Source organism: Artemia franciscana, chromosome 5 (assembly GCF_032884065.1).
Source record: "Artemia franciscana chromosome 5, ASM3288406v1, whole genome shotgun sequence".
Lineage (NCBI taxonomy): Eukaryota > Metazoa > Arthropoda > Branchiopoda > Anostraca > Artemiidae > Artemia > Artemia franciscana.
This window is the reverse complement of record NC_088867.1, coordinates 44175995-44188350: the sequence shown is the minus strand read 5'-3', so window position 1 is coordinate 44188350 and position 12356 is coordinate 44175995. Positions and strand designations below refer to the sequence as shown.

The following is a 12356-nucleotide window of genomic DNA, read 5'->3' as shown; positions in this document are numbered from 1 at the left end:
ACCGAGGGGGAAATTGTCCTGGTATAGTAGATTACAGTGTTTTCTAATGTTTACTTTCTTGTAACCATATCTGTAATTTTGTAACAGATAAGAGAAACATAAGAAAACCATGCTCTTAGTTTTTCGTCTGAAAGTATCGTCTACTTTCCACCATTGAGATTATGGTTTTGTTGTTTTCATTTTATTTAATCTACAATACTAGTATACCTATGGCCTAACTTCTATCAAAATTTGCCACTATTTTGTTTCATTTATGCACCCTTATACTGCCTGTAGGGATAATGATCTTCTACTTAAATCATATTTGTGTGCTGCATCCATTACGCTGTGCTTCTTGACGTCACGCTTGGTATGCTCAAACCATACAGCGCCTTTTAGCGGCATTTAAATATTGACTCACGTCTGCCCTTATACACTGATCTTACAGAGATAAAGAAATTATCAAAGCTTATCTGCCTACTCGGCCAACAGTACCATCGTAACTATAAAAGTGGAACCAAATATTTCTATTCATTACACATTTTTAAACTATTCCAAAGGAACTTAAACTACGATACGGGTTCAAGTTTGATACAAAAATTTTTCTGACACATGCTGCAAGTTTAAAAATAGTCCATTTAAGTGAATTTTCCAAATTTCCAAAAATTTTCTAAAATTTTACTGAAAAGGACCAATGAGAAAATTACTAGTGACTTTTTTTTGTTAAACTGGAAAAGAACGCTATTAATTATGCAAAATAATTCTTCATGGGTTGATAAAATAAGGTTGCTTATCAAACAGTTCACAGCCGTGAATCGAAAAAAAGGGTGGCCTTCTATAAATATTAAGCTTTAAGAAAAAGAAAGTTTCAAAACAAAGCCTGGTTTTTATGCTGAATCAAAACATGTAAAGCTCACTAGCTTAGAATTCATCAAAATTTATTCTGATAAGAACAATATAGATAATTTGTGAATTGAAGAATATACCCCAGAAACCTTTCAATACTTTTGAATATCACAACCGAAATTCAGCATGATTGAGAAGCAGAAGAATCCAGATTTACGGGCTCTTTGGCATTCTCTTCCACTTGCAAACCTTGGCTGCTCACCTAGCCAAATACCACCTTAAATTTTTTTATCGCCCTCTAATAAGAACCCTCCCACCTGGAGTCTCCTCTGTTTTTCTGTGATTTCGTGATTTTTCTTATTAATAAAACTTGTATGTACAATGAAAACTCTGTGTCTATTAGGTTTCTTGTTCCAGGGTGAATATTCAATACGCAATCATTTACACAATGAAATATCTAAAGCCCTTGCTATATAACATCTCACTGACTCAGTACTTAACTTAGCCTGTCTAGGTCACGTTACAAAGTTAATAACATTGTAACAAGCAGGTGCATGTCAAATGTAAACAATTTCCAGGAATTGATTTTCTCCCCCAAATGTCGATCATTCCAGATATAGAAAATACGCGATCCATAGATTTTTCGAAACGTTTTGCATTAGAAAGTATTCCCCGAATTTAAATATAAGGAAGGCTTGCTTTGTCAAGCTGTCTAGTGCTCCATTCCTTTGAGAGGAAATCTCTTTCGATTCCTAAAGTGGACAAAAACTCTTTGGATTATAAATTCTCTCTGAGGAAAAAATCTTGAAGAAAGTGAAATCTCAAAGAAAGAAAAAACCCTCTGAAGAAAAAAAACACCTTGAAAGAAAAATGAAATCCTGAAGAAAAAACCTCTCAAAGTATATGTAAAGTCACACGTGTGCATCGTCATTTATTAATACCCCATGTATGTGCCCTCCTCAGTTACCAGCGCGGGTTTCCCGTGGGGTATGAAGAAACAAATCACGCTGGAATGCATCATCCTTAACACAGCTAAACATTCCCTTTTACGTAACATTCAAAGAAATCTGGAAGAAAAATGTATTGAAGAAAATGTATTAAAAAACGTCCTGACGAATGTCCTGAAGAAAACATTCCCTATAACGTAGCGTATAAGTTTGCATCTTGACTAGCGGCCCCCTGAAGGTTTTTTTCCTGGTCCTCGTAGGTTTTTAAACTTAACAATTGACTACTTCTTGAAAAACCACCCCCTGTTATGTAAAAAACATTTACATCCTGAAGAAAACAAACCCTATTACGTAACAAGCACCTGCTTCTTGAAGAAGTTTAAAAAAAAGTGTTCAGATCGAGATTCTAAGAGATAGGGGCCCTTTAAGGTCATTATGCTGTCATTACTCATTTCCATAGGATAAATTCTTGAACAATATATGAATGTTTTCCTTACTTACTTGACTTATGCGACTTCGATATTATTAAATTATAAACATGTTGTCTAAAATGCAAGTAAAGAGCGACATCAAAATTTCAAACGAGTGAAAACTGCTCCATAGGTAAGGGGGGCTGATCCCTCCTCAACCTCTAATTCATTAAGTTAAAGTTTTATAGCACGCTATAGTGCCTTCTTAATCCAATACAACGGCTCTTTTCTTTAAGATTTGGGACAAAAGTCGAATTTCGGCGTAAATTACAAAAGAAGCCATTTATCCGCAATTGAAAGTCAGCCGCCCTCCCACAGAACCTATATGAAAATGTGGTTTTTAAATCATCAGACACTCCTTACCCCCTATACAATGATCCACCACCCCTACTCTACAACAATTGATTCGTAATTACGTATCACAGCACATAATTTTATCAAAATCCAAGTGAATCAACTTAGGTAAATGAAGTTTTGAAATAAATGTCTATATTAGGAACCAATGCACCATCGCATGGCATTCCTGCCTCTGAAACTAAGAAGGTCGATATTCAGTTTATTCATACTTTAGATCAAAAGGCTATTTCATTTGGCTATCTGCTTTCATTCGAAAGCAGCTTGGTCCAATGGGAATAAATTGTAGTTGTGCATAATAAAATGGCGGAAAGTGCCACTTTTTAGCGTGTCATTTTCTTCTACTGAAAAATAGCACTGAATTTTATAACTTTTCTTCGAATGAGCATTTTCTCGATTTTCCAAGACGATCGGTTCGATACGATCATCCCTAGGGATAATACAACAAATAAATTAACACGCATTTCTGATCCTTCTTATAGGAGAGAAAATGCAAAATTCCATATATGATCTTGAAACTTCAACAATATGGCTCTCTGATGTGCCCAATTTGACGGGTTTTTTTTTTATTAATGGGGCCTTGTAGGGGCCTGGTTTTGCCCCTTTTCAAAAATCAGGCAATTTTTTCAAGTTAGTAGCTTTTGATGGGGAACTTAAATTCAGGTGAATTTTATAATTTAAAGTCAGCATAAAACGTTGATTGTTTTTATTTATTAATTGTTATAAAAAGTACTTTTTTGAGTTTTGATTACTTTTAGCCCAAGTCACTCCCTACTCGTGTTTCTTTACCTCTGATCATTTGATTCGATATCAAAAACACATCCTCATATTATCGTCGTTTTCCTATAGCTAGAAAAAATATTTGTTTTTCTAATACTCAAATATTTAATTTTTTCTAAGTCAAACCTAAACATTAAGCGGATATATCTTTACGCATATATATTTGTCGAAAATATTTTTCTCGAAAAGGACTGTATATTTTTTTTCTGAAACTGCCGTACTACCATTTTCCGATGTTAAAATGCTAAGCCCTTTACCTCTTAACAAGAATTTTGACCATGGAGCACCCCCTAAAAAAATTAAGAGAAAAAGAATCTTGAACAATCCTAAACCAAACTTGGGTACTTTCTTAGCATAATTTTATAGTAACAAAAATTTTGCGTTGTTATTTTTTAAACAATTTATCATGAACATTTATGAATGGAAAGCTTAATGTTTACATTTATAAAGAGAAAACTTAATACTTTTCAATCAGATCTTTAAGCTTGGATATTTGAGCTTAAGTTTCTTAAATCTGGAGCAATTGATGGAAGGTCCAATCGCTTCTGCTGATAGAAGAGCTTTAGTAAAGGTCTTATCATTGTATGGTATACCAGACAAATACATTAAAGTGATTAGTGCTCTCTACGAGAATAACACAGCTGCGGTTAAGTTAGGAAATGAAGCTGGCGGCTGGCTTCGTATTAATCGGGAATTAAGCAGGGTTTTGGTCTGTCCCCCTTTTTATGGGTTATTTTGAAGGATTTTGTCTTAAGAAGCACAGGAAAGGCAATGGGACATCACGGAATCAAATGGCGAGGAAAAACTCTCCTGGACTTAGATTATGCTGAGGATTTAAGCATCCTGAATAAAAGTGTGAGCAAAATGAATGAATTTTGAGAGGTTTTGCCTTTTAGAAATGTTAAGAAGACTTAAGTCACTAAGGCTAGGAATAAGTGAAGATGAAAAGGTGACGTTAGATAACGAAAAGATTGATCAGGTGGACAGCTTCATTTACCTTGGTAGAATTATTAGTAAAGACGGTGTGAGCAATGAAGATGTTAAAAGTAAAATAACCAAGGCTCAAGATTTTTTTTCACAGTAAAAAAAATTTTGGAAGAATAGGAAGATAAGTGTGCAAACCAAGATTAGAATATTGGAAGGTACAGTGATGACAGTGGTCAAATATGGCTCTGAAGCATGGGAGCTGCGAAAAATGGAGGCAGATTTGCAAGATGTTTTCCAGAAAAATTTCCTACGGATCGTTCTGGATACCCGACTGACTGATAGTATTTCAGACAGTAGGCTGTAAGAATGGTGTGGTTCAATATCGCTTTCTAGGGCTATAATGAGAGAAAGGTTGAGATGGCTAGTGCACGTTCTCCTGATGAAGGATGACAAATTGCCTAAGATTGTCCTTTTCGGCCAACCGTATAGGGCTAAACAGAAAGCAGGTCTTCCACAGTTGGGGTGGGAGGATGTCATAAAGAAACATTTAAAAGAAATGGGAACTTCCTGGAAGGGTGTAAAGAGTGAGGCTTTGAATAGATTGGGATGGAGGAGGAGTGTGTGCATCTGTGTTGGCCTCAGGTAGCTTGGTGCTGCGGTGAGTTGTTAGTAGTAGTAGTAGTAATCAATGGTAGATAGAGTTTTAAATCTGGAGCTGCATCGAATTTATTTCTATGATTTTTCTTGATAAATGCATAAGATGAAACAACCTCAATAAGTGCAGAGCTTTGGAAAGGCAGCATATGCTGAAATATCAAGCATTGCCTCTGTATCTGATTGAATAAAAAAAAAGTTTTTTAACTGAAAGTAAGGAGCGACCTTAAAACTTAAAACGAACAGAAATTACTCCATATATGAAAGGGGCTATCCCCTCCTCAACGCCCTGCTCTTTACGCTAAAGTTCAACTCTTTCTCTCAACTCTACTTTTTAAAGCATTAAAAAACTTTAGCATAAAGAGCGGGGCGTACCAATAGTTACATCAAAATGATAGCATTTTTATGCTGATTTTAAATATAGAAGTTTCATCAAGTTTAGTCATACCCATCAAAATTTTCAAAAATTTGCCTTATTCTGGAAAACAGGGGAAAACGCCCCCTGAAAGTCATAGAATCTTGACGAAAATCAGACCATCAGATTCAACGTATCAGGGAACCCTTCTGTAGAAGTTTCAAGCTCCTATCTACAAAAATCACGGATACGTGTTTATTTGTTGTTTTTTTTTCAGCAGTGATTGTATCGAGCCATTGGTCCTAGAATGTCGCATGAGCTCATTCTAGCGGAAATTAAAAGTTCTAGTGTCCTTCTAAGTGACCAAAAAAGCGGAGGGCACCTAGGCACCCTCCCACGCTCATTTTTCCTAAAGTCACTGGATCAAAATTTTGAGATAGGGATTTTGTTCAGCATAATCAAAAAACCTCTTAATATTTTTTTTCAGGACAATTTCATCCCCAACAGCTCCCGAGGGAGGGGCTGCAAATTACAAACTTTGACCATTGTTTGCATATAGTAATGGTTATTGGGAATTGTACATACGTTTTCAGGAGGCCTTTTTGACGTTGAGGGGGTCGGGTGAGGGGTTTACATGGGAAAATCTTTCCATGGAGGAGTTTACCATGAGAGAAGAGAATTTCCATGAAGGGGACTATGGATTTCTAGCATTATTTTTAAAAAAAACAATGAGAAAATAAATAGAAAATAGTTGTTTTTTTCAGCTGGAAGTAAGGAGCAGAATTAAAAACTAAGACGAACAGAAACTATTACGTATATAAGGGGGTTCGTCTCCTCCACAAAACCTTGCTCTTTACACTAAAGTATTTTCAGTAATTTCAACTATTTCTTCTACGGCCTTTGTACTCAGGGGTCATTCTTAAATCATTCGGACAGAATTCAAGCTTTAGCGTAAAGAAGAAGGTATTGACTAGGGGCAAACCCTCTCATATACATAATAAAAATATACAAATATAAAAGTTCGCTATGTATATTAATTCGTAAGTTACGTATATTCATTACTAATAAAAAACGTTCGTAAAAAAATAAAAAGTTCTATTTGCCTTTTTAAGTAGTCAAAATTTGCAGGGCAATTAGGCCTCCCCCCCACCTTTTTTTCAAAATCGTCCAATCAAAACTATGAGAAAACGCCATTTAGCCAAAAAAAAATTAATATACAAATCTCGTTTTAATTATTCATGTGCGGTGAGCCAAAATCAAAGCATGCATTAATTCAAAAACGTTCATAAATTAAATTAAAAAAGAATAAGTTTTTTAACTGCAAGGAACGAGCAACACTAAAACTCAAAACGCAAAGAAATTATTGGTATATGAAAGGGGTTGTCCCCTCCTCAACACCTCGCTCTTTACGCTAAACTTTTTTATTGTTTAAAAAAAAGTAGAGTTGTGAGAAAGAGTCAAACTTTAGCGTAAAGAGCGGGCGTTGAGGAGGGGACATATACGGAATAATTTTTTATTCCTTTCATATACGGAATAATTTATCTGCGTTTTAAGTTTTACTGTTGCTCCTTACTTGCAGTTAAAAAAACTTGTTTTTTTTTTTAATTTACCAATAGAGCGAGCTTCACTCAATGTTTGTCAAGATTATCGTTCATTTTCTGGAATGACAAAACGATCTATATAGGTCTCGACTTGGGAGAAATTCATTTTTTGGGAAATATTAATTTGCCAAAACACTGTTCATATGAATGCAATCACAAATATCCAGGTTTTGTTTTCTAAAGCAAATAATCTGAAATCGAAACTTTTTTGTGAAAGAGATTAAAACAAGAGCTAAGAGCTCATATGGCACTTGTGACGAGGCCGGACGAGCCAAGAGCTCATATGGCATGAGCTCTAGCAAAATTCGAAGAATCAATAGATTCATTTAAAAGAAAAAATCCGAGGCTTAAGGCCGGTTGGAATTTAAAATATGAGCTCTGAGTCACGAGGTCCTTCTAAATATCAAAATTCATTAAGATCCGATCACCCAGTCGTAAGTTATAAATAACTCTTTTTTCTAATTTTCCCTGTCCCTTCAGGGAAAACAACTTTATCAAGTCAATTTGTACAGCTCCCTGACACACCTACCAATTTTCATCATCCTAGCACGTCCAGAAGCACCAAACTCGCCAAAGCGCTGCACCCCACCCCTTAACTCACCCAAATAGAGCAGATCCAGTACAGTTACGTCAATCACGTGTCTACGACATTTGCTTATTCTACCCACCAAGTTTCATCCCAATTTCTCCACTCTAAGCGTTTTCCAAGATTTCCGGTTTCCCCCTCCAACTCCCTCCAATATCAACTGATCTGGTTGGAATTTGAAATAAGAGCTCTGAGACACGAGTTCCTTCTAAATATCAAATTCATTAAGATCCGGTTACCCGTTCTTAAGTTAAAAATACCTACATTTTTTTAATTTTTCCAAATCAAAACCCCCCATCTCCTCCAAAAAGAACAGATCCATTTCAATTACGTCAATCATGTATCTATAACTTTTTCTTATTCTTTTCATAAAGTTTCATCCAGATCTCTCCATTCTAAGAGTTTTCCAATATTTTTGTTTTCCCTCTCTGACCTCTATGTCTCCAGATCCCATTCCAATTGAAAATTTAGCATCTGAGACATAAGATCCTTCTGTATATCAAGTTTCATTAAGATCCGATCACCCATTCGTAAGATAAAGATACCTCAATTTTCACGTTTTCCGAGAATTTCGGTTTCCCCCTTCAACTCTCCCCAATGTCACCAAACCTGGTCGGTATTAAAAATAAGAGCTCTAAAGCACAAGATCCTTCATTATATCAATTTTCATTAAGATTTGATCACACATTCGTAAGTTACAAATACCTCATTTTTTCTAATTTTTCTGAATTAACCCCCCCCCCCACTTCGCCAAAGAGAGCGGATCTGGTCCAGTTATGTCAGTCACGTATCATGGACATGTTTTCATTCTTCCCACCAAGTTTCATCCTAATCTCTCCGCATTAGGTGTTTTCCAAGGTTTCCGTTCCTCCGCCTACTCCCCCCCCCAATGACACTGTATCTGGTCAGGATAAAAAATAAGAGATCTGAGTTACGAGGTTCTTCTAAATATAAAATTTCATTAAGATCTGATCACTTCTACGTAAGTTAAAAATACTTTTTTTTCTAGTTTTTCAGAATTAACCCCCCCAACCCCCCCCCCCCCCAAATAGAGTGGATCCTTTCCTGTTATGTCAATCACGTATCTAGGACTTGTTCTTATTTTTCAGACCAAGTTTCATCTCGATCCCTCCTCTCTAAGCGTTTTCCAAGATTTTAGGTCCCCCCCCCAACTCCCCCAATGTCACCGGATCTGGAGCGGATCCGGTCTGGTTATGTCATTCATTGCCGTAGACAATGAATGACATAAATGAACGTATGTCATTTTTGCCGTAGACAATCAACAGGAAATAAAGATGAAGAAAGTTTTAATTTGAATGGTGAAGCTGTGAAGGTTGTGTCTCAGTTAATATATTTAGGATTCCATCTAACATCGAACGGAAGATGGAGCAATCATATTTCAAAGATGGCAAATCGAGGAAAAGCAGCAATGGCAACACTGTTCAGGAACAGTAATTTGACGGGAATAGGTGACTTAAAGATGCACAAAAACGTGTTCAACTCAAAAATAAGGCCAATCCTCCACTATGGACGGGAAGTATGGGGCCTAGAAGTGGCAAATTCATTAGAAACTCTACAGCTACAATATTATAAGCGAATGCTAGGTCTGCACGCCACAACTCACACACTTTTCATCAAGGGAGACTTGGGACTTTTCTCAATGAGAAAACATAGACAGATCCAACTAATTAAGTTTTGGCTAAAAATACTGCAATGTCCCTCCTCAAGACTCATCAGAGCAGCGTATGATGAATTACTTACCCTGGGACAAAAATCGTCATGGCCCTTCCATGTCAAAAAACTACTGGACAGCACAGGTCTATCGTATGCATGGAATGGAGGAGAGGGCCCAATCTCAGATCAAAAGGCCTTTCTGTCAGAGATCCAAATAAGGCTGGAAGACCAAGAAATTCAGAAATGGTGGAATGACCTTAGCCAGTCGGAAAGCTTAAGTTCTTACTATAAGGTGAAAGAAAATTATGGTGAAGAGTTATATTTTAAATTAGGGATTCCAAAAGAATCCCTGAGATCTTGGATGCAGGTGCGAGCAAACTGTCTCCCTCTTTACAGTATTTGGAAAAATAGGTGTCACCCAGAAATGCGGTACACTTGTCCAATTTGCGGTGATCTTGATGGGCTAGACCATTTTCTTTTCAGGTGCCAGGGGCTAAATGAGCTAAGAGGGAGCTTTCTTGGAGTGGATAGTCGTGAGCCCCTTCTTGGAACTTTGAAGTTGACGTCGAAAATAAATATAGTAGCAGTGGCAAATTTTGTCCGGAAGGGTCTTGTTATTCGAAAGTCGATTGTTACATAATTTAGTTTGTTTGTTGTTATATATGTATGTATACGGCCTGAAAAATGGCTTTAAATACAGTCATTCATTCATTCATTCATTCACGTATCTGGACTATCCGCTTTAAGTGTTTTCCAAGATTTCCGGTTCCCCCCCCCCAATTACTCTGGATCTGGTTAGGATTGAAAACAAGAGATCTGAGTTACAAGGTCCTTCTAAATATGAAATTTCATTAAGACCCGATCACTCCTTCGTAAAATAAAAATACCTCTTTTTTCTGATTTTTCATAATTGACCCCCCCCCCCTCCAACTCCCCCAAATGGAGTGGGTCCATTCTGATTATGTCAATCACTTATCTAGAACTTCCGATTATTTTTCCCACCTAGTTTCATCCCGATCCCTCCACTCTAAGCTTTTTCCAAGATTTTAGCCCCCCCAATGTCACCAGATCCGGAGCAGATCCGGTTCGGTTATGTCATTCACGTATCTTGAACTTGTTCTTGTTTTTCCCACCAAGTTTCATCCTGATCCCTCCACTCTAGGCGTTTTCAAAGATTTTAGGATCCCCCCCAACTCTACCAATTGTCACCAGATCCGGTAAGGATTTTAAATAAGAGCTCTGAGACATGATATCCTTCTAAATATCAAATTTCATTAAGATCCAATCGCCTGTTCGTAAGTTAAAAATACCTTATTTTTTCTATTTTTCCGATTTAACCATAACCCACCCCCCCCCCCAGATGGTTGAATCAGCGAAATGACAATTCCTAATTTAATTCGATCTGGTCCCTGATCTGATACGCCCTCTAAATTTCATCGTCCTAGCTTACCTGGAAGTGCCTAAAGTAGCAAAACTGGGACAGACAGACCGACAGAACTTGCGATCGCTATATGTCACTTGGTAGATACCAAGTGCCATAAAAACTTTCTTTCATTTCACTGAATGAACCTCTTTCTCTCGTAATATTATATTCTAGTTGTAATAAAGTATATAACACATTTAGGTTTTTCTGAAATACAAATACTTATGAGTATAATCATAGGATATTATCTAAGCTTGAAGTTATTGGAGAGAACAAGTGTGAATCCATGAGACAGAATCAGGTCAAGGAATGATGTGGTATTTTAAATCATTTGAGTCCCCTCTGAAGTTTATACAAGCTTCTCTTCCATAAATTTTATTCCCCTGGGTATAAGTTAAAACCCTTCCCCCGGGGCTGAAGGTGGATATATTGAACCCGAATAATTTGTCATCTAATCATTTGACTATTTCTAACTTTTGATCAAAATTATTGACCAAACTTTTGATCAAAACTTTTGACCATACATTGGACTACTCAAAATTTTGATCAGGTAAATTTTGGGAAAGGAGGGTGTGGGGGTGCCCTCCATTCATTTTTGATGAATCTTAAAATGTAACTTGAACTTTAGATTTTCAATCAAATGAGCCATCTCTGAAGTTTATAAGACAACCTCTTACATTAAACCTTTTATGCCCCTGGGGATAACTTTTCCCCCGGATTGTTGCGATTAACATCAATTGTCCCTGGACAATGGGGGGTTGTGTCCACCCTGGAGTTTTCGTTATTTGATCTTTAAGGGATTTTGAACATGATTATATCAGAATTTTGATCGAAAGCATTTGGGAAAAAGGGCATTGGGGGGGGTCTAGTTGCCCTTCGATCACTTTTGACTCTTAATAAGGGCACAAGAATTCCAATTACAACCGAATGAGTCCCCTCTGAATTTTATACGACCATCCCTTCCATAAAACCTTATATGACCCTGGGGCATAATTATTTACAACACTTGCCTCTGCGTCCTGGGGGATGTATTATCCCCGGAGTTTTTGTTATGTGATCTTTGATCGATTTTAAATGAAATCGCTATATAAAAAATCAGTCGGGTGTATTTGTGGAAAAGAGAGTTGGGGGAGGGGGGACTAGTTGCCATCAAATCACTTTTAACTATTAAAGACGAAAACACTACTTTCAGTTTTTAATCATTTGAGTCCCCTCTGAAGTTAATACGACCACCTCTTCCTTGAAAAACTCTATATGCCCCCACGGCATAAGTTACAACCCTTCCCCGGGATCGGGTGGTATGTTGAACAAAAAGTTTTGTTATCTGTTCGTTGTACTATTTTGAACAAACTGGCTATCTTAAAATTTTGATCCGATACTTTTGGTGAAAAGAGGGTGTGTGTTGGGGGGTAGATGGCCCTCAACCATTTTCGACTCATGAAAAGATAACTAGAACTTTCAATTTTGAATAAAATGAGCCACTTCTGAAATTTATGCGACGATCCTTTACATAAAAACTTATTTGCTCCAGGGGCATAACTTAAAACCCTTGCTCCACGGCTCTGGGGTGAGGGAGAGCTATGTCAACCCCAGAGGTTTCTATCTGACTATTGAACTATTTTTAAATGGCTATATAAATTTTTTACCGGGTGATTTTGGGGAAAAAGAGCACGGGGGGCTAGTTTCCCTCTGATTTTTTTTTTGCTATTAAAAAGTAAACCAGAATTTTTAATTACTAATCAAATGAACCTCCTCTGAAC

General features: G+C 36.9%; 2 protein-coding genes across 4 annotated transcripts in view; one reads left to right on the top strand and one right to left on the bottom strand.

Moving 5' to 3' along the window:
* LOC136027463 (ADP-ribosylation factor-like protein 2) overlaps nt 1-12356 on the bottom strand; it is a 127961-nt gene that overhangs the window by 49913 nt on the left and 65692 nt on the right. The gene's annotated exons all lie outside the window — the stretch shown is intronic.
* Nucleotides 1-12356, top strand: part of LOC136027462 (serine/threonine-protein kinase 32A-like) — a 194768-nt gene that overhangs the window by 168124 nt on the left and 14288 nt on the right. The gene's annotated exons all lie outside the window — the stretch shown is intronic.